At 43.9% G+C, this 25855-nt stretch overlaps 1 protein-coding gene across 2 annotated transcripts in view; it reads right to left on the bottom strand.

The window, feature by feature from the left end:
* CCK (cholecystokinin) overlaps window positions 1-25855 on the bottom strand; it is a 149028-nt gene that overhangs the window by 7255 nt on the left and 115918 nt on the right. Inside the window, exon 2 of one of the 2 annotated variants that reach the window (XM_056857571.1) lies at window positions 272-292. The gene's annotated coding sequence lies outside the window, so the exon portion shown is untranslated. Of the gene's footprint in view, window positions 1-271; window positions 305-25855 lie in introns of those variants that run through there. The other variant, XM_056857569.1, reaches the window with a different exon arrangement.

Here is a 25855-nt window from a genome sequence, read left to right as displayed (position 1 = left end):
ATTGAATTTTGCTGTCCAGGAAGTTTCCCCAGAATACACTTAATACATATCTTACATGTCAGCAAATGATCAAGAAAAACCATTAACCCAGAGATGCTCACGGAACTGCCTTCGACAATATGGATCATCATAACTGATTTTATTTTCTTCCAACCTCAGAGAGAATCCCAGCCCATGACTACATAAAGTAAGCCAAGGAGGCATCTGGCCACTGACTATGCACCATCCCTACTCCAAAGATTAGAATTTCTCCCGTGCAATTGCATCCTACCTTTTAAAGGAGATGTGGGCTTCTGCTGCAGATGGGTGAGGACAGGCAGCTTCTTGGTTGTACTTGCACCCTCAAAGGCTGCTCCTTAAATAGTCTAGCCAACCTCTTCCAAGTGTCATTTGTTTGCACTGGTCTGACGTAATTATGTACCACACGCACACACTTCACTGCAAGCATGGGGCAGATGACTTACAGTGGAGGGTGGGGGCTAAAAGCAAGCGGAGGACAGACTCTCAAAGGGGGAAAGGAGTTAACCCTTACTTCACTGGGCCTTTGCCTCTCTTAACACCCACTTCCGTCCACCCACTTTCTATTAATGGTTTTGCTATGCAGGGAAATACATAAGAACATCGTCATTCAAGGGCATCGGATGAGTGATGTGCAAACCTCAATTTCTGTTCTCTCGAATACCCACACCTCTCTCTCTCTTTCCAGCATACTGCTGGGTAGATGAGAAATTGGATTGTTCTGTAGGACAACCCTTATGTGGGAATGAGTTCCATTCAACAAAATGGGGCTTCTTTCTGAGTGGGTTTACATAGCATCAAGCTGCACATAATATGCAAAAATGTTGCAGGGTTTATGGTTGTAACCCTAAACATATTTGTGTGTGTGTATTGTAACCCTAAACATATTTGTGTGTGTGTGTGTGTTAAGTGCCATCAAGTCACTTCCGACTCATGGCGACCCTATGAATCAATGTCCTCCAAAATGTCCTATCTTTGACAGCCTTGCTCAGGTTTTGCAAATTGAGGGCTGTGGCTTCCTTTATTGAGTCAATCCATCTCTTGTTGGGAGATGGAATAAATCCCATAACTCTGCGGGTAAACTTGCTTAGGATTGCACTAGTAATTTTTTAAAATACTGAGTGGATTCTGTAAATCTTCTCTCATTCATCCTCTCATGTACACACATATCCCGATTTTGAACGTATTCACTGGGCTTTAACTGTAAGTTGATTTAGATGGATGTGTATTGTTTGGTGGGATAATTTTAGGTATTTGGATGCTGCTGTTACTCAGGTCTTGCAGAGTTTCCCATCTGGAGAAACCCCTCTTGTTTAACCCTGCAGACACCAGAACTACGTCGAATTAAATTCTGCTGAAAATAAGGCCAATTCAAAACTGGTGGGTAGGACAAGATCTTGACATATGAGTAGCTCTTTCTTGTTCAGTTGATGTGTGATGATTGGTCTTTGAGAGGCTAATACTAGCCTGAACGATTTACTTGTGTGACCCCCGCCCCCAATTGAACACAGCCCAACCATTGTGGGTTTGGTCCTGCCATGTGTTTGATCCCATCCTTCCCTATTTGTGCAGCCCTAGGCAGGTGCCCAACATTGACAGCTTCTTCAACCCCCCCACCCCCAATGGGCTGATTGATGGGCTGAGGCCAGCTCTGTGGGGAGTTGTGCCAGCCCGGGCTTATGAACAGCATTTTCATGTATCTGTTGGTTTCTGCAGCACTGATCCATGTCATGTATGTGATGACTGGGAGGGAACACATGAAGCCACCTAATACTGCATCAGACCCTCGGTCCATCAAAGTCAGTATTGTCTATTCAGACCAGCAGCAGCTCTTCAGGGTCTCAGGTCTTTCACATCATCTACTTGCCTAGTCCCTTTAACGGGAGATGCCGGGGATTGAACCTGGGACCTTCTGCATGCCAACCAGATGCTCTACCCTTCAGTGGTCTTTGAAGGGCATAACTCTGCTTACGATTTCACTGTAAATGACCTGGGACCATTGGCACACTCAGTAAGTGGAAAAGCTAACTGGAAGCTGGTGGGAACCAAGCAGACATTAAGCTGAGATCTGGGAGGTTCCTGTTTTGAACCTTGCCTCTGCCAGAAACTCACTTGGTGATCTGAGCAGAGGAAAGAAGCAGCGGCTTGTAATCGGCAAGTGGACTGCTGGATGAGAAGTTTTCATAACACCTCTGTATGCTAAGAAAATGCCGAGAGAAGGCGGGGGTAATTTCTCTCGCTTTCTCCTGGGTGTTCTTCATCCCCCCACCATGTGCAAACAAAACACACTTGCTTGGGAATTTTTAATGGACCAGAGGGAGTTACAAAAGCATGTCTAGAGCAGTGAATTATAGGCAGTTGAGAGTACCAGTCCAACCTGTTGCACCCAGATCAATCCAAATCCACGGCAAGCGGTATAAATCCCCGTCCCCCATTGCAACATGGGGAAGCAACTAGAGGAGCACCCAAAGTACCTTGTGAAGAACAGATGCTAACAGGAAGAATTAGGCAGGCCCCCTCCCTCTTGGTCTGCCTTGTTTCTTGTGTCTAGAGGGAGGGTGGTTCTTTGAGGTCTTCAAGTTTTGCCCCTGCCCAGAAAGGGCATGGGAGGGGGGGGGGGAAATAGGATTTCTCCTAGGAGCTAAAATTGCTGAGAAAGAACGAAAGAAGCATAAACCATGACTTCAGACGCCTGGAGGGATGCCAACTGACCTGGAGGGGAAAAGTCCTGTCCCGTTAACAGTGGTTGACCGGGGTGTCATTGACCTTGCCGTGAATAGGTTCAGTTGCCATTTCCTCAAGTGAAAGGGGCAGGAGCTTTTCACCCAGGTCGGCTTCCCGTCCGCATCAACCCAAGGGCTCTTCCCTCCGAGCCCCCCTTTCGGGGCTTTCTCCCCAGGGGAGAAGGGGGGGCGGGGGGGCGGGGGGCCTCCAGCCCGCCTTTCCGGGGGATCCGGTGGAAGGGGCTCAAGAGAGCCGAAGGGGGTCCGCCGAAGAGGCGAGCGAACCGCCTGGCCCGGACCCGCGCCCCCCGCCTCCCCCCCCGCCCGGACTGCCCCTGGCGCCGGCCGGCCGGCCTCCCTCCCGGGCCCCGATCGACCCCATCGATCCCAGCGCCGCTTCCCCGCCGGGCCGTCTGGCAGGCGCCCGGGGGCCGGGAGGGGGCGTCGCCGCTGCGGAGTCGATGCGGAGCAAGCGGGGGCGGGGGGGGGGGCGGGGCGGGGGCCGGCCCCTCTCCAGATGCCCATCCCTCCCACCCCAATTCTCAGCCATCAGCCCCTGGGGGCTAAGGGGCGGCCGGATCGGCCAGTCCCAGGCGATCGGAGGGGGGGGGAAACGCTCCTTACCTGGTCTCCTTGCGAGTCGCGTCTCTGGTCGGGAGCTGCGGGGGGGGGGGCGAGCGGGGCGTGGCTTTGGGGCAACTTTTCTCTGTGCGGGCTCCGAGTTTGCAAAGCTCAGCCGCCCGCCCGATCCCCGCCTTCCCTGCCCGTCCTGCCGCCGGCCAGCCCGGGAGGCAGCGGAGCGCCCCGACGCCCCTTCGGAGGCGCCGCAGGGGCTCCCCAGACGCGCGGGGCGTCGCAGCGCCAGGCAGAGGGGGGCAGAGGCGGAGTGGGGGGGGGGAACGCAAGGACCTCGGAAAGGCCCTGCTGGGTCAGACCCAGGCCCGTCGAGTCCAGCCGTCTGTTCACACGGTGGCCAACCAGGGGCCTCTAGGGAGCCCCCAAACAAGACGACCGCAGCAGCACCCTCCTGCCTGTGTTCCACCGCACCCAAAATAATAGGCATGCTCCTCAGATCCTGGACAGAATAGGGTAATTTAATTCATTGATAAGAACATAATGAAAGCCCTGCTGGATCAGACCCAGGCCCATCGAGTCCAGCAGTCTGTTCGCACAGTGGCCAACCAGGGGCCTCTAGGGAGCCCCCAAACAAGACGACCGCAGCAGCACCATCCTGCCTGTGTGCCACTGCACCCAAAATAATAGGCATGCTTCTCAGATCCTGGACAGAATAGGGTAATTTAATTCATTGATAAGAACATAAGGAAAGCCCTGCTGGATCAGACCCAGGCCCATCAAGTCCAGCAGTCTGTTCACACAGTGGCCAACCAGGGGCCTCTAGGAAGCCGCCGACAAGACGGCCGCAGCAGCACCATCCTGCCCGTGTTGCACCGCACCCAAAATAATAGGCCTGCTCCTCTGATACTAGAGAGAACAGGTATGCACCATGACTGGTGTCCATTCTAACTACCATAATGTCATTCTAACTATCTCGGGTTCATACTCCTGCTCATCTTCCAATGTGATTTATGCCATCCGGTGCCAGCAACGCCCTTCCACAATCTACGTTGGACAAACAGGTCAGCCTCTTCGACAAAGATTAAATGGACATACGTCTGACACCAGAAACCACCATATTCCAAAACCAGTGGGAGATCGTTGCAGCCTTCCGGGACAACCCGTTGCAGATTTAAGAGGAGCAGCTCTCTTATAAAGGAATTTCAAAGAGAAACTGCTGAATTACAGTTGATGTTCAAACTAAAGTCAATGCATTTACCTGATTGTGATGCACCCGTGGGGGGGGGGCGAATTGGGGGAGCAGCAAAAAACCCTCGAGGAATAACGAGGGGGGGTGCAAGAAAGTTGCCTTATAGGCCATTGTTACATTGCGCTCCTGGACGCTGCGCTGCGCGGCTCATGTTCTCGGTGTCCGTGCCAGGCACGGGAGGTTTTGCCTGGGGTTTGCCGCTCTCGAGATGCACGTTTTCCCCCAGCCAACTTCTCAAAACTCAAAACTAGGCCCCCGGGCAGAGTTTGGAGGATTCAGACGGGGACCGCGTGCATCTCGAGAGCGGCCAACCCCCGGCAAAACCTCCCCTGCAAAATAGTCTTAACAATCCGCAATAGGCTGTCATGATAAGCCTGGGGAGAAACCAGAGATGAATGCAGGTAACGGATGTGAGCACAGGCATCTGCCATAAGAATGTACGTCCCTTATTTTCTAGGCAAGGTTCAGAAGGGCCCATATGGAGCAACCCCACCCTTCCTTTGAGGGTGCCCATGCCCCTCCTGGGCTCCCTCTCCTTGTAGGATGACCTTTCGTCCTCTTCAATGCATTCGAAATCAAAGGATGATGCAAGAAGAAGGGGAGGGAAGGCAGGCCCAGTTACATAAGCTGCAAAAAAGAGTCTCGTCCCTCCACGGCGGTGATGCTGAGGATTTTTAAAAAATAAGGAAAGCCTATTAAGCCAAACATATTAAGAAGTGATATGGTCAGTGTGCTAACAGTACAATACTGATAGTCAGTTGGCAAAAAACGTGTGGGTTGAAGGTCAGCTTCATCTGTTCTACAGGATGCAGGTCTAGGGCTCAGTTTGGCCACAGCCTCACTGCAACCATAGTCAAAGGAAGACTAGGCTATAGCATTAAAGTTGAACACCAGGCCCCAATTTCTGGAGGAGCTTTTATCCCTAAACAACACATTGGTGCTTACATAAGAAACCAGGTCCAGTCCAAGAGTTTTTGGCACCCTAGGAAAACAAAGACTTTGGTGTGTCCTCTCATTTCATTAGAGAGAGAAGTGTGATGTATAGAAAGAACATTTAACTTATCGGGCATTTTAATGAACACATGAAACTGCCTTATACTGAAACAGACCCTTAGTCCATCAAAATCAGTATTGTCTACTCAGACCGGCAGCAGCTCTCCAGGGTCTCAGGCAGAGGTCTTTCACATCACCTACTTGCCTAGTCTGGAGATGCCGGGGATTGAACCTGGGGCCTTCTGCATGCCAAGCAGAGGCTCTACAAACTAAGCCATAGCCCCTTCCTAAATCTCAACATAATTCAACATGAATTATCCAACATAATCCAACATAATTTGCATAATTCAGCATGAATTGTGCAAACAGAAAAATAGTTAAGCTCTTTCAAAGCCCTCCATGTTCTACCATGGAAACTATCAAAGATCCAAGTCCACAGATATGGAGATGCTAGAAGCCAGTAGAGGCAGCTCCTTTCACCTTTTTGGTGCACCTCAAAATGTGTTTGCCTAGTTGGTTTGGCCAGCCCAGGTTTGCCTAGTGGTTTGGCCAGCCCAGTAGGAAACTGAGCTCCTGTACCATCCATAATATTTCAGCATCAGCGACTATAGAAGTGGATGAGTTCCTCCTTGAACGGCTTACTGGTTTTGGTTCAAATCAATACATAACAGAAACCTGCTATTTAATACTGTCCATTGGCTGTGGTGCTTATCAATTTTTACTGCATCTCTGTTCTTCATTTAGCTGAAGTGAAATGAATGTAAGTAAGACAGTGACTCAATAGTGTGATCCTAAGCAAAGTTACACCCTTCTACATCAATTGAAGTCAATGGGATTTTAAGGGTTTTTAATCAATCTAGGATTGCACTGTTAAGTGGGTAGTTAATGTATCTGAAGTAGTGAGCTCTGACTCACGACCGCTCATGCTGGAATAAATGATGTTAATTTTTAAGATGCCACCCACCAGACTTCTGGTGTATTTAGTTCATGACAGCCAATGTGGTGTAATATGTAGAATATTGGTCTCTAGGTAGAGGAGATCTGGGTTCAAATCCGCACTGTCCTAGCAGTCTCACTACTAGGTGATGCTGGGCAAGTCACCATTTTTCCAGCTTACCCTATATTAGAGTCATAACAATAAAATGCGGGGTCATGTATTTTTGGGAGGAAGGACTGGACACCACTGTAAGACATGAATTACACCCGTTTTTTTCAGAGGCAAGGGTTCTTTAATGAATTCAGGTGGTCAAAGAAGCCCAGTGATGCAAGGTACCTTGGCAGCACAAATGTACTTTAATTACAGGAAATAAAACAGTTCAGAATATACATAAAGACAGTGTCTTAAATCCCCTTTGTCGCTGGGGACTTCCTATAGCTGTGACTCAGTGGTAGAGCATCTGCTTGGCATGCAGAAGGTCCCAGGTTCAATCCCCGGCATCTCCAGTTAAAAGGGACTAGGCAAGTAGGTGATGTGAATAGACCTCTGCCTGAGACCCTGGAGAGCCGCTGCTGGTCTGAGTAGACAATACTAACTTTGATGGACCACGGATCTGTTTCAGTATAAGGCAGCTTCATGTGTTCATGTGTTTTTATTATTTCATTTAAAATATTCATATGCCACCTTTCCACCCAATAGGGTGTTCTGTGCCATTGTGGAAGAATCGCTCCGTGGAGGATTAGGGAATGGTGTTGTCAGGTGATGTTACTGTAGCTTCAAGCACGTTGGCGGCTAGGGTCCATCACTAAAGTGGCTACAGGATTATTTCCTCCTAGACTTCAGCCTTCCAGGTGTTGACCTACAATCATAGAGTAGGAAGGGGCCATACAGGCCATCTAGTCCAACCCCCTGCTTCATTCAGGATCAGCCTAGAGCATCCCTGACAAGTACTAAGCTGGTCCTGCATGAAGCAGGGGGTTGGACTAGATAGCCTGTATAGCTCCTTCCAACTCTATGATTCTAGGTGTTGCTATAGGAAACCCCCAGCGACCAAGGGGAGGCAAGAAACTGTCTTTATGTATATTGTGAACTGTTCCCAGCAGCTTCACATCTCCAGTCAAGTGCACACACTTCCTCTTTCATATTTTTCAGCCTGTTTAGGTGCAGCCTCCCAGAACAAGCATTACCTGGCAATCATGCTCAGTCATGCCAGCTTGGGTCTAGAGCTTGCACCTGGCACTCCCCTATTTGGAAGGCTGAAGTCTAGGAGGAAATAATCCTGTGGCCACTTTAGTGATGGACCCTAGCCGCCAACATGCTTGAAGCTACAGTAAAGTCACCTGACAACACCATTCCCTAATCCTCCACGGAGGGATTCTTCCACAATGGCCCAGCACACCCTATTGGGTGGAAAGGTGGAGTATAAATATTTTAAATGAAATAATAAAAATAAATAAAATAAATTATCCTGCTCGCAGACCACTGAAGTCAGGACAGCTTGGAAGTGCAGTTTTTGGTTTTTCTGCTTCCTTATAGAAATTGTATTTGTGTGTTTTGTAAGCTGCTTTGGGTCCACACTGGGGAGAGAAGTGGGGTTAAAAAAAGGCTTAAATAAATAAAATAGTATTCAAGATTCCTCTTTCACTTGCCTTACTCTCAAGCAGTCTGGCCTGTGTGGAAGATCGCCCTTCAGCACCATGGACAGAGCAAGGAGAACCGCGTGCTTTGACTACCAGGCTCTGGCTTACTTGAACACAGTGGCTTTCAATTTGGAAACGTGAGATTATATGTTTGTTTTTTTCTCAATAAGGTTAATGCTTTACCAACTTTGTTGATGTATTGGAGGTATCTGGATTGCTGCAGTGCTATATGAGAACCATGTGTCATAGAGCTCAAAGAATATTCCCAAAATTAGCATTTGGATGTCTCCTGCACCAGAATGGTAAAGGGTAATGAAGCAAGGAAAGTAGATTTGACCAAATGCTATTTTTAGTAGAAAATACATAACTGCACATTCTTACACTAGCAACTGTGCCCATGTGTTGGTAAAGAGCCCTTTAAAAATAAAAAGATGGCATGGGAAAAGGAATACATGTTTTTGTATGTAACAAAAATAGCCAGAAAATAGTTGTACTATATGACTTTTGGTGTAAAAATATATATTAATATGAATGAGTAAGCGTCATAATAAACAGCAGATCAAGTTTCAGTATGACCCCATCAAATAAACTTTGCGTGAGTGCAAGTCTGTTTTAATCAAGAAAATGTTTTCATGTCACATATATATTTATTTCATTCATTTATACCTTACCTTTCTCTCCAATGGGGACCCAAAGCAGCTTACACCTTTCTCCTCGCCTCCATTTTATCATCACAACAACTTTGTGAGGTAGGTTAGGTAGTGTGACTGGCCCAAGGTCACCCAGCAGGTTTCCATGGCACAAGTGGGGATTTGAACCTGGATCTTGCAGATAGATACAAGTCTGACACTCTTAACCACTACACCATACTAGCTCTCTGTACTGGTGATGCCATTTCTAGGTATATTTGCTATCGTGTTTTCCACCATCCCCCTACACCATTGCTTTGGTGGATGCTGTAATGACTGAAATTACAAGTGAGAAGATCAAAATAAGTAAACTCAATGTAGAAATACTTATAAATAATTTTTTCCAGGGTTCATATGGAAACATTTAGAGAGCAAACTTATGCCAGTCTACTCAGACGCCTACTCAATTCCATTTAATGAAGCTTATCCTCAGGAAAGTGTTTTTAGGATGGCATTGTGAAGTGGCTACTGTAGCAGTGGATGTCAAGGTTTGTGCTGCCAGAATTAGGGCTGATGGTAATGTTTACTATTTCCCATAATGAGCATGTTATAGTATTCAGAATGCAGGCAAATATATGACGTGATACTGCTACAGGCCCAAAATCACCAGGTTCCTGAATAAAACACTCCAGCACATTATCGGATAAATTAATTTCTGGAGCAGCAATTCTGTCATTGGCTTATGTGCTCTAGGGTAGGGCACAAACCCGTACAGTGCAAAAAGGCGGTAAGTACAGAAAAATAATCTTAAACCCAATGCATTTTGAGCTGCTGCTGCACCTCTCATTGGGGACAATTTTGAAAACAAAAACAATGGCATAAGAATCATAAAATAGCTTAAAAGTTGGAGATATTCTGCACTTATCTAATGTATCTTGATGGGAAGTTTTAAGAGAAGACATCAAGTTTGATCCAATTACTCTTTTCCATGCTTGAGTCCTCCTTTGTTGGAGAGAGACTCTATCCATTGGAGGAAAACTACTCAGTGGAAGGGAGTCCATGGGTACAACCCATTGTATTTCTTGCACCATTCCTTGCTCTTTGTGATATCCATCCATCCATCCATCCATCCATCCAATTTATAACATGCACAAAATAACCTTGAAAGAACAGGCTTAAGTGGGTGCTAAATTGTAAGACTTTATTTTTAAAAAGGGATTATTTATAATCACTGGCTGACTGATTTGCTTTATTTATACAATGGTTGCTGAAGGATGCAATGATGATAGGACTGTGGGGATGGGAGGGAGCTGGCATTCTCACTGGACTCTGTGAGAACACCTGTGTGAAGCGGCGCTGATTGCACTATACTGCTCTGTCTGAATACGTGAAAATATAACCTGGTGAACAGGCTTGAACTGCTCACCAACAGCCAAATGACTGGCAAAAAATTGGCTGACTGCTCATGACTGCAAACAGTGTCAGCATAACCTGTAGGTGTTCGAGGATCCCTAGCCACTGCTTCCTGTCTCTTGTCTACTGTATCAGTTTATTATCTCTGGATTTACATATAGGCAATGGGGAAATATCAGTTGTACAACCAAAGCCTAAATATATTAAAAACATATGCACCTGTTTTGCATCTCACAGTTCAGTATTCGTCAGATTAGGTGCCTAACAGTGCAGTCCTAACCAGAGTTCCACCCTTCTAAGTTCACTGTAAGTCAATGAACTTAAAGAGTGTAGCTGTGTTTAGGGTTGCATTACAAAGCCCATGGACATTGCGGGCATAGGTTCAGAAACTGATTACTTTAGCACCTTATTTAGTCTCAGTGAAATTGTCCTTGATGGCTGAAATTAGAATTGTGATGGACAAAGATATAATTTACAATAATTAATAATTTACAAAACGATACTCTGGTTCCTGATGTGAGCAATCAATTTGGCAAGGAATCTTCAAGTCAGAAAAAATTACACAGAGCTCAGGGGCAGGTCATACCTCATGTAAATGAGATCTAGGTGAAGAACTGCTTTCCCTGCCTAATCTCTGCTGTTCAGCTCCTAAGTGGCAATGCACATGCATCCTTCCCACAAAGAAGCAAGCCAGTTTAGAAATTGAGGGGGGGGGGTCTTTTTTTTAGTATTCAGAGATGCTAAAATTCAGAGTCAAGTGGAATTCAAACATCAAACTCATAAAACATGTGTGATGTTGTCCCCTGTGTTGGCCTTATGGATAACTGGCCGTATGGGTTAGCCTACTATCTAGGAGATTTTCCTACAGTATGGTATTCGTGCCGGTTGCCTTCTTGGTAGCATCTGTCTCAACTAAACTGTGAACCAGACGTTCCTAATTTCCTCCTAAGAGAGGTCCATCCTGTGCTTATGAATGAGTGGAATGTTTGAATGAATGCAGCTGAATGTTGTCGAAGGCTTTCACGGTCAGAGTTCATTGGTTCTTGTAGGTTATCCGGGCTGTGTGACCGTGGTCTTGGTATTTTCCTGGCGAAATGTCAGGAAAGAAAATACCAAGACCACGGTCACACAACCTGGATAACCTACAACCAAAGCAGCTGAATGTGTTCACAAGATTCAATTCTGTATTGATCCCCACCATAAGGGAATGCAAAAGGATCTCCTTATAGTGGCAAAAAGTGGTTATGTGGCTTCATTCTGTGCCTTTGGGAAAGGGAACATCTGGACCCATGTAGGGATCCATTTAATGCAGTTACTAGATGCTGATACAGTGATGTATTGCCAAAAGGAACCATATGGAAGGGTTGCGCCTTGAGCAGAAACCAGATGGTGGATGTGTGGGATTAAGAGAGCACAGGGCAGAAGAAGACAGCCAAGTTCATTATATATTCTTTGCAGTGTTATGTTTTAATCATATGTACAATCTGATTGTTCGGGCTTTTTGTGTGTGTGCTGCTTACTCCTTTTGGAAAGAACACTGGGTCAGTTTGGAAATGCAGCTCCATTGGATCTAATCAAATGGTTCCGGTATTTAGTAAGACCTCATTCTTTATAATGAAGTGGCCAGAACAGGCGCATGGAAGCAGATGGGTGAAACCATCCATCCTCCTCTCACTAGCCTCTGAGAGACAGATGAGTAAATGTAGAGACTCACATATTGTGTAACAAAACTTCTAATAGAAGGGCTTTCGGAACATTCTAAATGACACTGTTAATTATTCTCCTGCTGTTTTCAAGGGTGCACGTTGATGAGTTTCACTTCTCCTCTTCAATTTTCTCAGATCTATTTACTTTTAACACAATAATTGCGATCAAACCATCCAGAACCCCACCATCAGGCTTCTTTTATGTCAACATGTGCTGTTTATATCCCATTTAACATAACCCCCCCCCCAAAAAAAACTGTATCTGGAGCCATCCCAAAACCCAGAACCACTTAGATGGGGTATTGTGACTCTTTTCAGTGGCCAGCACTTCAAACTTGCCAATTTAGTTCGCTCACTGAGTTCTTTCCCCCCGAACAATGCCATTTTTTAGATAAAAGCAGAGAGAAACAATGCAGGGCAACACAGAAAGCCAGTGTTCATTTCTGAGATGGCTATTGTCCAATACGTGGCCTGTTTCACAAGATGCATATTTATCCCCTCTACTTGTGTGTGAATAGAAAACGATAGGAAAATTTCCAGAGGAACAAGTCCAAAATTTGGAGAACAGAGTAGACATTATTGGCGAAAGGCTAATATCTGTGCAGAATAATTTTTTTAAATCTTGCTAGCCCTTTAGTGGTTAATATTCTAGTGACATAAGTATGTTTAGTACTTGAGGAGAAGCGGCAAGGTAGAGCTGTAGTAATATAACAGGCACTATCAGTTTTCAGACCATTTATGCAACTGCATTCTGTTCAAGATTTGCTAGCTAGAAGGAGAATTGTGCTTTCTCAGCAAGAAAGTACTGTGGCTGGAGTGCTGGGGAAATGTACTGGCCCTGCAAAGAAGGCAATCCTGAATCCTGCAAAAAAAAAAAAACTATTCAAAACCGTTAATTTATTGTGTGTAACAAATAATGTGGGAAGGCTTCACTCTCAGTTCTTCTGTCTGAAGTGCAGACAGGTAGAAGATGAGCTCAGAGGATGAGCTCAGGAACTGGGGCTTGGAAAGAGTATGTGCTCAATTGTTCAAGACCACTGGGTCATCAGATTGTTAAATAAAAGTGAATATATACTTTGTGGGAACACCCCATTCTGCCCCCAGAGGCAGAGGCACATAGGTCCTTGATGACTTTGATGACTAATGAGTAGGTGAAACTGAGGACCGCGAATCGAAATGATCCCCCATTTTTAAGTCAGCAGCCTACTCTCAAGACAAGAGGAGCGGTTTTGTCCATAAATGGATATCATTAGAATGGGCTTACATCAAGTATCTTTTGTGGTATTCAAACTGGAAAGCACACGGGTGCATGAGTCACGGCCATTCACAATGCCATCCTAAACAGAGTTATACCCTTCTAAGCCCATTGACTTCAATGGCCATTAAAAAGTGTATATATGCTTTGGATAGCACTGTTAGAAACTAGAGGATAATGTGCAAAGAGCAACACATGATTACCACCTACTAGGAAGTTCATCAAGATACTATGAATGGCCACACTCCAAGAAGGGCTGGGAACTGAGACTACGCTTGCATGCTAGCACACTATGGCCTGTGTATGCACAGCATTTGGTGTTCTCTTATGGCAGCCATATAGTTCTGAGGGGCCTTACAGAGTCCCAGCCATACAAACCATAGCATGGCAACTCAAGGCCCTCTGCTTCTCCCTACTGATCGTCCACCTAAACAGCTCTCTGCATGGTACACCATTCTACACAGGCTACTCCCACTGTTTGATAACGTCCATTTGGTCCATGTCGGTCATGGGCCAACTGCGGCTTTTTTTTATTTCTGGTACTGCTCTGGTACTCTCTGCGTAGTACTCTGGTACTACTCCTTTGAAGGAAGCTTCCTTCTGCAAGCTTCTCAGAAACAAGGCTATATTCACATAAGCAGAATGCCTATTGTCATTTATTTATGTGATGTATTTAGTTTACCTTTCTTCTGGTTAGGCCACTGTGTGAACGGACCTTGGTCTGATCCAGCATGACCTTTCTTATGTTCTTCCTCCAACAGACCAAAATTAAAACCAATAAGATCAATTAAAATACATAAGCAAAAACTTATTAGAAATGTATTGGTCATCTGTGGAAAAGCCTTCTTTAAAAGTTCAGCCTTTCATAATTTCTAGACTTGGGAAGACTTTGGAAGACTTTGTCTTGGAAGGATATTACACAGTATGTTACAATGTCCACAAGGATGTTTAGTCAGATGTGCCCTGGGAAGTTCCTTGTAGGAAGGGCCAAACCAGACATGGCAGTGGGAGATCTGTGGATTGATCTCTCTCTGTTTTTAAGACTTACCTGGGGCCCCATTTGTGGACCAGTGGGAGGTGGAAATGGGTGAGTTGTGGGGAGGGGCACTGGTGCGGCAAGTGGGCCTTCATGAGGACCTCTGCGGTGCCCTGACCCTCGATGCCTCACATTGCCAGCCATTCATGTGTAAGCCTGGCCTGGCCAGGGGTGGGGCTCTGCTGGCAGACCCTGGGGAGTGAGTCTTCCCTCTGGTCCACCCAGTCTGGTTAATGAGAAGTCCAGTGGGATGGCTCATTTGAAGAAGAAGTAGTAGATGAAAAAGAAGAGTTGGTTTTTATTTGCTGACTTTCTCTACCACTTAAGAAAGAATCAAACCAACTTACAATCACCTTCCCTTGTCCTCCCCACAACAGACACCCTGTGAGGTAGGTGGGGCTGAGAGAGTTCAGAGAGAACGGTGACTAGCCCAAGGTCACCCAGCTGGCTTCGTGTGTAGGAGTGGGGAAACAAATCCAGTACACCAGATTAGTCTCCACTGCTCATGTGGAGGAGTGGGGAATCAAACCCAGTTCTCCAGATCAGAGTCCACCCCTCCAAACCACCGCTCTTAACCACTACACCACTCTGGCTCTCTTAATCTGTGCTAAATACTCTGCTTCTTTGTTCTAAATTGGCCCTGTTCCAACACTTCCCCTCAGCAGGGTTTCAAACTCAAGCTTGTCTCTAAGATTGGAACCCTGTGGGAGAGGAGGGAGAGTAGCTGCAGGGGGTGGCAATTTTGAGTGGAGATAACAGGATAAGCACTTCCCCTGCATCCTCTGCTCCAAAGCTCTGTCCTGAAACTACAAATGTCGCACTATGTCTTTAGTCACATGCTTATGTGTTTAATAAGTCATTTTGCCTTCGAGGTATGGCAGAGCTCTGTTTGAAACGTGAGTGAATTGGACACCTGCCATATTATTGTGTCACCTTTATTTAATGACATTTCTATTGCAGAGTAAATTGCGTTAACCTGGATGCTTACTGCAAATAGGAATCTGGCATATTTGAAGAGAGACTAAAGAAGGTGATAATTTTTTATTTGGTTTTAGGAAGATCCTTGAAGGGAGCTGGTCATTATTATTATGTCTGTATGCTGTAGAGAAGAGAATATTGAAGAAAGCTGTAATCACAGAGGAATAGAATAAAATGCTTATGCAACACTGCATAAATGATTATTATTGGAATTACAACAATGGATGACTGTAGATTAATTATTATGGGTTGTCTGACATAGTAGCTATACGTGGTGATGTCATCAAAGAAATAATTGATGTCCTTTAACAAATATGCATATATTTATTTAGAGTTGCTAAAGTACAGTGGCTAATTCCTTGTTTCTTTCAGATTCTGCCTGTTGTATCAACCAGTCATATAATATTCATTTTCTATGGTGTACATATAATTAAGCACTGTACACACTTATTTTACTTTAACTTTATTATGGTCAAAGACCAGCATAACAATAATAACAGCAAAAAAGAATTATAATAAATATAAAAAATACAATATATAATTAAATTACATTAAATTCTAGGGTTTATCCAGAATCAAGATTGGTATTCATCCTTCATCTGTTCTATCAGCATAGCATGTCTTATCCTTGTTGCCATAAAACAAAATTTGCAGCAAGTTTAGTGACTTTTGGATCTCTGCTTACATCATGTTTCTGAGTATATGCCAATAAAGGTCGATTGATTGATTGACTTTTGGATCTTTGAGAGAAGATACCTAACATAAAATTCCTCTAAGCGACCAGGTAGCTTTCTTAATAGGGCTGGATCAACTCTCTTCGGATGTCACAATAAAACATGCAATATAAGATAACGTGACCAATTATTTGGGTCTCATCTGAACTACATGGACATATTCAGCTGGTGTCTTATGATATCTACCCTCTAATAAAGCTGAAAGGAGGGCATTAAAGCAGGCTCTAGAAAATGCCCAGCGATAACTGGGATAATCTAGTAGACTTTAATAAATTGCAGGATAAGATCTCTGAGGCTCTCGTAGCATTCGATAAATTTTGGTAGTTTGACTGATGTCATTTTGGAATTATATATCCCAGATCCACGCTTTTATAATAGTTCTGGCCCTCCCTAATTCTAAGGTTAAAAGACAATCGGGGAGAGACCTCATGAAAGCAGTTTGCCTATGATTCCCTTCCACCATTTTGTTTGATAATTATCAATCAGCAACAGGGAAAGTAGTTGTCGTGAGTCAGCCTGAGAGTTACTCTTCAGAAGAAGAGGAGGCGGCAGAACAAGCCCTCACTCCCTCTGAAGAGATAACACTGGAACAGCAAGACCGGGCCTCTGAGCCAGAAGAGAACAGGAATAGGGAAGAGAAAGCCTTTCACCTTCAGGGTCTCCTCCACCAGTGGAGAGAAGAAGAGTAAAAGGTAGAATGGCATTGCAGCAAAGGAGAGAGTCGGCCCGGCTTTTGGACAAAAGACGTAAGTTGGCGAAGGAGGAATCAGAGTCTGAAGCCGACAGTTGAGCTGAAACACCTGGAGAGTCACGAAGGCAATATAAGCAAGACTGACCGTTAAGTGCCTCGTGGGAGCAATGTTATTGCATGCCGCCTGTCTCTTATCTTGAGAAGCTTCGTTTGGAGTCCGGTTTGCCGTGCTGTTGAACTTGGAAGAAAGCCGTGGCCTGCAGCCAAGACCTTAAGGGCGAGGAGCTTGTGTCTGTCTGCGACCTTGTTCCTGTATAGTGAGTATACTGTTTCTGTCCTTATTAAGGAGCTGCCGGCCCCTCCCGGCAAGAGTAAAATATGTGTCAGGCTCTGCTTCCTTCAGCACCGATCCATTGCTGTGTGGAAAGCAGAGACTCAGACCTGCCTGTACGCAGCAGTAGTCCAGTTGGAAATTTATTAATTCTTAGCCATGTATTTAATGTAGCTAGCCAGACTTTGGCTTCAGTCTTAAGCATACCTGTCTCCAATCGCAGGGTTTGTACTCACTTATGGTTAAAAGATACCGTAACCTTGCCCCAAAGCTTATGATGTAAGTGACATCAAGTCACAACCGACTTATGGAGACCCCAGCAAGGGGTTTTCAAGGCAAGTGAGAAGCAGAGGTGGTTTGCCGTTGCCTTTCTCTGCAAAAGCTTCCTCCATGGTCTCCCATTCAAGTACTGACCCTGCGTAGCTGCCGAGATCTGATGAGATCATGCTATAGCATGCCGCCTTCCCTCCTGTCCCAAAGCTTACTGTCTAATTAAAAAAGAAAAAAAGAAATAATATGGAAGGCAAGGCTGAGGGTTGGATTTAACCAGCTGTTCTACTGGTGAAAAGGGAAAGATTTGCTTTGATCTCTCCAAAAGGCTATGCTGGTTATCAAGGGATTTGTGTGTACAAAAGCCATGGGGGGTAGGGGCTATAATAGAGAGGGGTATAGGATGAGAGACAAAGAAGACCAAATCTAACCCTGAAAGTTAAAAAAAATGAAGTTAACTCAGATCATTTGGAGATATTTTTAAAGGCTGGAGGAGAGTGGCTCACAGAAGATTAAACACTCAAAAGGGAGCAAAGAAAAACTTGCCAATAGGGCAAAGAGGCGGCTGAAAAAACCCCAAATACTAATCTGAAGAACAAGGAGATCACTGAAGATAATGAAGTAAGATCAAAGAAGAAAAGATATGAGACAGGGCTATGGAATGGATGCACCATAAAGAATGAGCAAATATTGAACTGAATGTCATAGTCAGTGAAAAGGTAGCCAGTGAACATAATGCATGAAAGGAATTACATGATAAAATGTATGGAGTGAAAAAAAATAGTCAGGAAAGGAATAAAACCCAAATGAAAATGGTTAAGAGTGGGCAGAAAGGAAGCCAAGAGATAGAGGCATTAAGTCAGGTCACAGATTTCTCCAGATGTGCTTATTCAGCTCCAGTGAGTAGGACTGAATTAGGTGAGGCCATGATTCTTTTGCCAATCCTCTGCCTTTGGTTCTGGGATGGTCCCAACAACAAGTTGGAGGGGGCTTGAACAAAATGGAGGAAAACTTGCAATAGTGGGTGCATGGATCTGTCATGGGGTTTGACTTTGGGGGCAATCATCTGTAACAAAAGCTTCAATCAAAAGGTCCTCATCCAGTGTAAACAGGACAAAGCAGATCCCTGTCTCGTATCCTACCTTGCACATAGAGATCTTCACTGGGAATCATGGACATCTCATTCTTTGGACAATCAGAAGAAGCCTACACAGGCCTCCCATCCCTCAGAGAAGGCTGCATGCTGAAGGGGAGAAAACTAGGCTGCTGTACGCCCTACAGGGATAGGCTAAATATGGATTCAGTGGGTGAGATGGCCAGACTTGGAATATGAGAAGTTTGACAACGATGAGACAAAAACAAAGAATCAACTAAAATAGAATCAGAAGCTGTCTGAAAGGCAAACTTCAAAGCCCTTGTGACAGCAGCGTGTATAATGCTAGTCCCATCCCTCTTCTCATGCCTCTACAGATCTAAGTACTAATTGACATGCAGGTGATGTGTATTCTGATCTGCTTGTTCCAAAGTTCGAAGGGACCACCAGGGTCATCTAGTCCAACCCCCTGCACAGTGCAGGAAATTCACAACTACTTCCCCCCACACACACCCAGCAACTCCTACTCCATGCCCAGAAGATGGTCAAGATGCCCTCCCTCTCTTGGAATATGCAGCAATGGCTAAAATGACTTATGAATTAAATCCTAAATCCAGTGAATCTACCGAGCAATTTCAGGAGAAATGGGCATCTTTTTATACATATATGAAATGTAACTAATATGAACAATGTATGTTAAAATATCATTATAACAAATTCTGTTTCACATTTTTTTTATCTTAAATAATTGTTAAAAAAAAAGAATAAGAATCTTTAAAACATAAGAGATTATTTTGATGCAAGAACAACAAATCAAAGTCATTTTGTAATAATACTTTATTCAGAAACTATTTTACAATACTGTATTGTTTTTATAATGTTAACAATTATCCCTTTCCCTTTTTCCTTTCCTGTATCCCTTAAAGATATAAAGAAAAAAAAAAAAAAAGATGCCCTCCCTCTCATGATCTGCCTAATGTCATAGAATCAGCATTGCTGACTGATGGCCATCTAACCTCTTCTTAAAACCTCCAAGGAAGGAGAGCTTACCACCTCCCGAGGAAGACTGTTCCACATAGGAACCGCTCTAACTGTTAGAAAATTCTTCCTAATGTCTAGACGGAAACTCTTTTGATTTAATTTCAACCCATCCAACCTTCTGGGCAACAGAAAACAACTTGACACATCCTCTATATGACAGCTCTTCAAGTACTTGAAGATGGTTATCATATCACCTCTCAGTCTTCTCCTCTTCAGGCTAAACATACTTGTATCTTCTGCAGCCTTGGGGCAATTCTGTAGCATTCGAGAACGATGTGACCTCCAACCTTGACATTGTGAGCCATGTATAAAACCAGTAGTTATATTAATTGGAAAAAAATGATTGCCAATTAATATCCCAAGGGATCAGGGAGAAGGAATCTTGGTACCGAACATCCATGCATGAAGAACCAAAATTACCATGAGTACCAGATATGGAAATGCCTAGTCATAACTGAATGGCATAGTTACTTCCTGAATGTACAATGGAATAAGGATGCAGGAACACATTCTGCAGAATGTTAGCAAAATAATGGACACCCCCTCTGAATTCTACTAATTATGCAAGGATTCATGTATATTGGGATCATTGGGAAGGGCTGTGGCTCAGTGGAAGAGAATCTGCTTTGCATGCATAAGGTCTCAGGTTCAACCCCTGGCATCTCCAGTTAAAAGGACCAGGCAGTAGGTGATGTGAAAGACCTCTGCCTGAGACCCTGAAGAGCCACTGTCAGTCTGAGTAGACAGTACCGACCTTGATGGACCAATGGTCTGATTCAGTACAAGGCAGCTTTACGTGTGTTCATGTCTATGTTTAAATAATTCCACATGAAGAGCTTCTTGTTAGTTTCAATAATGTTTAACATGTGGCCTCTGATTTGCAGTCAGACTATAATTCATGACTTTCTGCCCTTCAGAGTCAGTGCTGGGGGGCGGGGGCGGTGGTCCATAGTTGGCCTGACTTTGGACCTGTGATCTCTGGGTTTTGATCCACTGCCCCATGCATATATGCCTCCCCCTTCCAAATTAGGCAGGTGGAGCTTCATTCCTTGGGTATTATTTACTTACAAACTTAAGAAAAGCCCTGCTGGGTCAGACCAAGGCCCATCAAGTCCAGCAGTCTGTTCACACAGTGGCCAACCAGGTGTCTCCAGGAAGCCCACAAACAAGACAACTGCAGCAGCACCATCCTGCCTGTGTTCCCCAGCACCTAAAGGTATTCATGCAACTGCTGCCAATAGGGGAGCCTCCCTTATGTCCATGAGCAGTATTAGCAAGCTCTGAACTGGGATCTTGCATTCATAGTTAAAGAGAAGGCAGTGAGATGGGATAAACTGAGGAGAAAATACAAATCTTCTATATGTTTAATATTTGTACCCGTGAAAATAAGGGTACACATGTTATTGCTCAGGCTTTGGGCAAGGATTGATTCATTGCCACTGTTGCTACAGAAATTGATACAGCATCAAAAAACGGTACAGGAAAAGCAGGTACTACAGAAACATCTTATTAAAAATGACAAGAAGCTATGGGTCACCCAGTCTTGACCTTCCTCTGCATTGCCATGAGCTTCCTGAATGGGCTAAGAAAGAACAAAAATCTATCTTCAACTTACAGGTAGTAAAATATGAAGGTAAAAATAAATAACAATGTTCTTGCAGAAGTTCTAAGTTTCAGTCTCTGAATCACTAGGAAATACTTTAAAAGTGCAATGACATTTCTTTCATTGCAGGAGAGATCAGATTGGTGCTCAGACTGGAAAAGGAAATTATGAATTTCCACAGCTGTAAGTGCAGTTTTAAGTACAGGATCTATTAAAAGAAGTAAGATGATATCCAAGGATAAAGAGAGCTCTAACAGTACTCTCTGGAGCAGAGTTACATCCTTCAAAGTCCATTGAAGTCAATGGGCTTAGATAACTGTAACTCTGTTTAGGATTGCACTACATGACACAAAACAAATTGGGCTTGACGTCAACTGGAGATTGACGTTAATTCTCAAGCCGGCTATGAAGGGCCACAGATCTAATTTGGGCCAATAGCAGAACAATGTTTGAAATGTCATCATCTTGCTCTAGAATAATAACAGTTGCTACTTCCAAATCTTTCTCCATTAGTGGATGAGAGTCATAGGGTCCAACTTAGTGGAAGGGTTGGACCCAGCACATTTTTAATAATCATTCAAAGAAAAAGAATGACTTAGATGATATTTATTTAGAACATTTTAGTGCTGCCTTTCCATCCCATTTAGGCTCCCCAGGGCGACAAACAATCAAAACCACTGAAACAGCATTTAAAAATACATTTTTTAAAAATTAAAAACAACAGTTAAACAAAACACATAAACAATTAAAACACATGAACAGGAAGGAGGGTCAGTGAGGGAATGCCAAGTGAAAACAGAGAAGTCTTCACCCACTGGTGGAAGAAAATGACTGAGGGAAGAGATGAATCTCCCTGAGGAAGAAATTCCATAATTTTGGAACTTGCATGTGCCAGGTATGAAATATGAATCTTTATTCATACATGGCTTGTGCTCTTTTCCTTCAAATCACACATTGAACTAAGAAAGTTGACACTGCTACTTCTACGACATTTGAGTGTCATAGAAAAATCATCTACTTTCTAGAGGAATGGTGTGAACATTAATTTAATTGCTCTTGTGGGTGTGTTAGCTTCAATCTTTTGCTTAGCACTAAGCACCCCACATAAACACATGAAGCTGCCTTATACTGAGTCAGGTTTTTTTTTTTTTTTTTGGTGCATTGTCTCATAATGTCATTAACAAGAAATCACACAATTAAATTGATGGCTTATGTTGATTTCACCAATTTTATATTTGCCCATGGCATCTGCTCAAAGAAGACATGAGACAGCATCTTGGGTTTAACTAGTTTATTTAAATAATTAAATTGATCTGTGTCTGTGTGGGTTGTGCTAAGGCAGCATGCTCATTGCTGCCTGTTCTGGTAGACCCAGCCTTGACTCCAAACACAGCCAGCATCTTCTGCCGCCTTGGTTTATCATCACCTGCATATAATGTGCTGAGAGGTGCCCAGCCCCCTCACCTGATGTGCTGCGTAGCCCCTACCACAGTGGGAAAGATGTTGTTCAGCACCAAGAACCCCTCCTTCTCAGCTGCACCCCACTGCACAGCCAGTGATGCTCTTTCCCAGACACTCCGCCCACCACTACGGATGTCTCAGGGTGCTTGGAGAGCTGGTGTGGTGTAGTGGTTAAGAGCTGTGGACTCTAAACTGAAGAATTGGGTTTGATTCACCACTCCTCCACATGAAGCCTGCTGGGTGACCTTGGACTAGTCACAGTTATCTCCGAACTCTCTCTGCCCCACCTACCTCACAATGTGTCTATTGTGAGGAGAGGAAGGGAAGGCGAATGTAAGCTAATTTGAGACTCCTTAAAGGTAGAGAAAATCGGGATATAAAAACCAACTACTCCTCTTCTTTCTTCTTCTTTTTTCTTCTTCTTCTTCCGCGATCATACCTACCTATCGTGATCTGCTCACCCAAACCCTGCCAAAACTAGTTATGGCCTACACAGAAAATTGATCAGGCCTATAACCAACCCTCACCCTGACATCATGAAGCAGGTGAAAAAAGGCCCCCTGAAAGCCAATTAGGGGGAACCCAAAAAATTCCTGCTTGGCCCCATTGGCAACCGGCTAATCCCATGATGACTAAAGGGAGGGCAGCAGCCAGTGGGAAAAGCCTGCTCTGAGGAGGCAGGGCCAAAAATGCATACCGAAGAGTTCCACCTTCCTATTGGCTGCTAATCCTTTTAGTGCTCAATGGCACCCCTTTGAATTCCAATGGGTCAGAGCAAATTGCTCCTGAATGCCAGGAATTCTACTTTCCAAAGCAATGAGAATAACTCTTGAACATTTATTTGCCTTAGAGCTGTTTTTGTAAGTTTTTTCTTGCTATAAAGCTCTTCACACAAAGCAGATGCACACCTGTAAAATAACAAAAAGAATCCATTAATGATCACATGGTCTTAAGTGTGTGCATTTACAGCTGAAGTTCTATTTGCTTTAGGCACAAATTTAAACTATTCTTTAAAAATCACCCCTCTTTCCTTAATGTGTTATCTCTTTTCCATGATGTCACTTCTTACTGAAAGTTTTATTATGAGACTCATTTGTATAGTACATCTGTTCTCAGTTTGCTTTTGGAGTAAGTCTGTAGAAAGTGACTGAAAGCACTCTTAATAATTTCAGTTGATTGGAGTCAGTAAGGATGGCTGAAGGTTCGGGTACCAGACCTGTAGATACTGAATTGGAAGTACATTCCACAGAAATATTGACAAACGGAAAGGCAGCCAACATTACTTGTCTATCTGAACTACCTGTCAATCCTCTATGTAGTTTCCTACTATCATCATCCTACATAAAGCACTGGGGTGTATTAAAACAACTGATCATTCAAGCAAGTAGGATGTTCCCACATTCCCAAGCCTTCCTAGATGACATTTAAGAGTCTGTATGCTTTTTACACATTCTATTAATACCTAGAGGAGGCAGCACGATCATGTTCTCACTCCTCAGACTCCATGTAATCGGAATATAGAGCCTTCACATACAACTGTACGTGCATAGCACTTTCTCTCTGCAGTTGGGACCCTTCTTTTTTCAGGGTTCATAATCATATGAATTTTATTGAGGGGCTTTAGTCTGACTGTGCAATTCAGGAGTGGGAACAGCATATGTGCCGAAAGCACTGGGAGAGCTACTAATTGCTGCTGAAGGTTCTCCTAGCAATTGTGAATTAAAACATTCCTTTGTGCTTCCCATCCATGTCAATCACAGCTGCAACTTTATTGGCTAGAACAAAGAGAAGGTGGAGCAGTACTTTCCCCACTGCATAATATAAACAGAAACTGACTTTGCATTCTGCCTTCTATGTGTATGTGTAAAGTGCCATCAAGTCGTAGCCAACTTACAGCAACCCAATAGGGTTTTCAAGGCAGGAGACTAACAGAGGTGGTTTGCCATTGTCTGCCTCTGCGTTGCAACCCTGGTTTTCCTTGGTGGTCTCCCATCCAAGTACTATCCAGGACTGACCCTGCTTAGCTTCTGTGATCTAACGAGATCAGTCTAGCCTGGGCCATCCAAGTCAGTGCCTACCTTCTATATCTGGATCTAAAAGTCCTAGACAGTTCCTATTTTTGTGTAATGAAAGCTGTGGCTAACATACTGGTGGCATACCTAGATTCTAGGTAAATTCAGCTAGCTGGTCTCTACTGCAACTTTATGGGGAGGGGCTGTGGTTCAGTGGTAGAGCATCTACTTGGCATGCAGAAGGTCCTAGGTTCAATCCCTGGCATCTCCAGTTAAAGGGACTAGACAGGTAGGTGATGCGAAAGACCTCTGCCTGAGACCCTGGAGGGATGCTGCCGGTCTGAGTAGACAATACTGACTTTGATGGACCAAAGGTCTGATTCAGTATAAGGCAGCTTCATGTGTTCATGTGTGTACCTAAGATCTACTGAATGTAAAGCAGTCATTCAACAGTGGACCTAGGGCTCTCTCCTGAAAAAAATATTTTCATTGCAAATATTCAAGCCACCTGGAAAGCACCACACAACTATCCAAAGGTTGGAACTTTACTGAGCTTTGTGGCTATTCTGGTTTGGTTCAAAAGTTGGAGGATTTTTTAATGGTTGCTTGGTGCATGGAATGAAATTGCAGCCCTGCGCAGTAAAACTGACATTAAAACTGGTGCCTGTTTTTACACATCAATGGCATAAAATGGTTCTCAGATGCTATAAAAGAAACAAACCAAGTAAGAAAACTAGATGGAATGAAAACCCTCAAAGCAAATTCAAAAGTGAAAAGAAAGGGAAAATGGCATCTTCATTGTTTCATATTGAAGTGAAGGCAGAATATAAAATCAGAGATTATTGATTTCCCCCCACTCCCTACTTTTGCTTTGAACAATAGCATTCTTTCAAATGATCTAATATCATGCAAATCATCAGCATCTAATAACTTATTGTTTAGCAATTTCAATTGTTTAAAACTTTCTGGTTGCACCATGCACGAAAGTACCGTAGCGGTTAACAACAGAGTTTTATCTTAGGAAGAGCGTTGAGGGTTTTTAATTTTTTTTTTGAGCAGTGTTTTTTATTATTATTATTATACAAATTCCAGGCTAAATTGCTCTTTTTGTGGTGCTCTTTATAGGCTATTGTACGCAGTGCTGTGAAGATGGAACCAGAATATAAACAGCAATTGGTTTATGACAGGATTGCTAAATAGTTTTAGTGAAGCCACTGGAAAACATCATAACCATCAAATTTCTGGAGCCCCAAATACAAGAATATGCAACAAATGCTGGATTTTACACCTCAGCAATTATTGCATAATGTGTAAGTTAGGATATTGCATAGGTTAGGATGCATCACATTTGCAATATAGTTATTAACAGCACCCTCGCTCAGAATGGGGGCTTGTTGTAGTTTTCTTCAGCGTATTAATAGAAAAATCTGCCCTGTAGGGAAAGCCTACTAGTATCTTTTAAGTAC

Source organism: Euleptes europaea, chromosome 11, assembly GCF_029931775.1.
Source record: "Euleptes europaea isolate rEulEur1 chromosome 11, rEulEur1.hap1, whole genome shotgun sequence".
Lineage (NCBI taxonomy): Eukaryota > Metazoa > Chordata > Lepidosauria > Squamata > Sphaerodactylidae > Euleptes > Euleptes europaea.
Note: the sequence above shows the minus strand (reverse complement) of the source record. Positions and strands in the feature narration are given on the sequence as shown.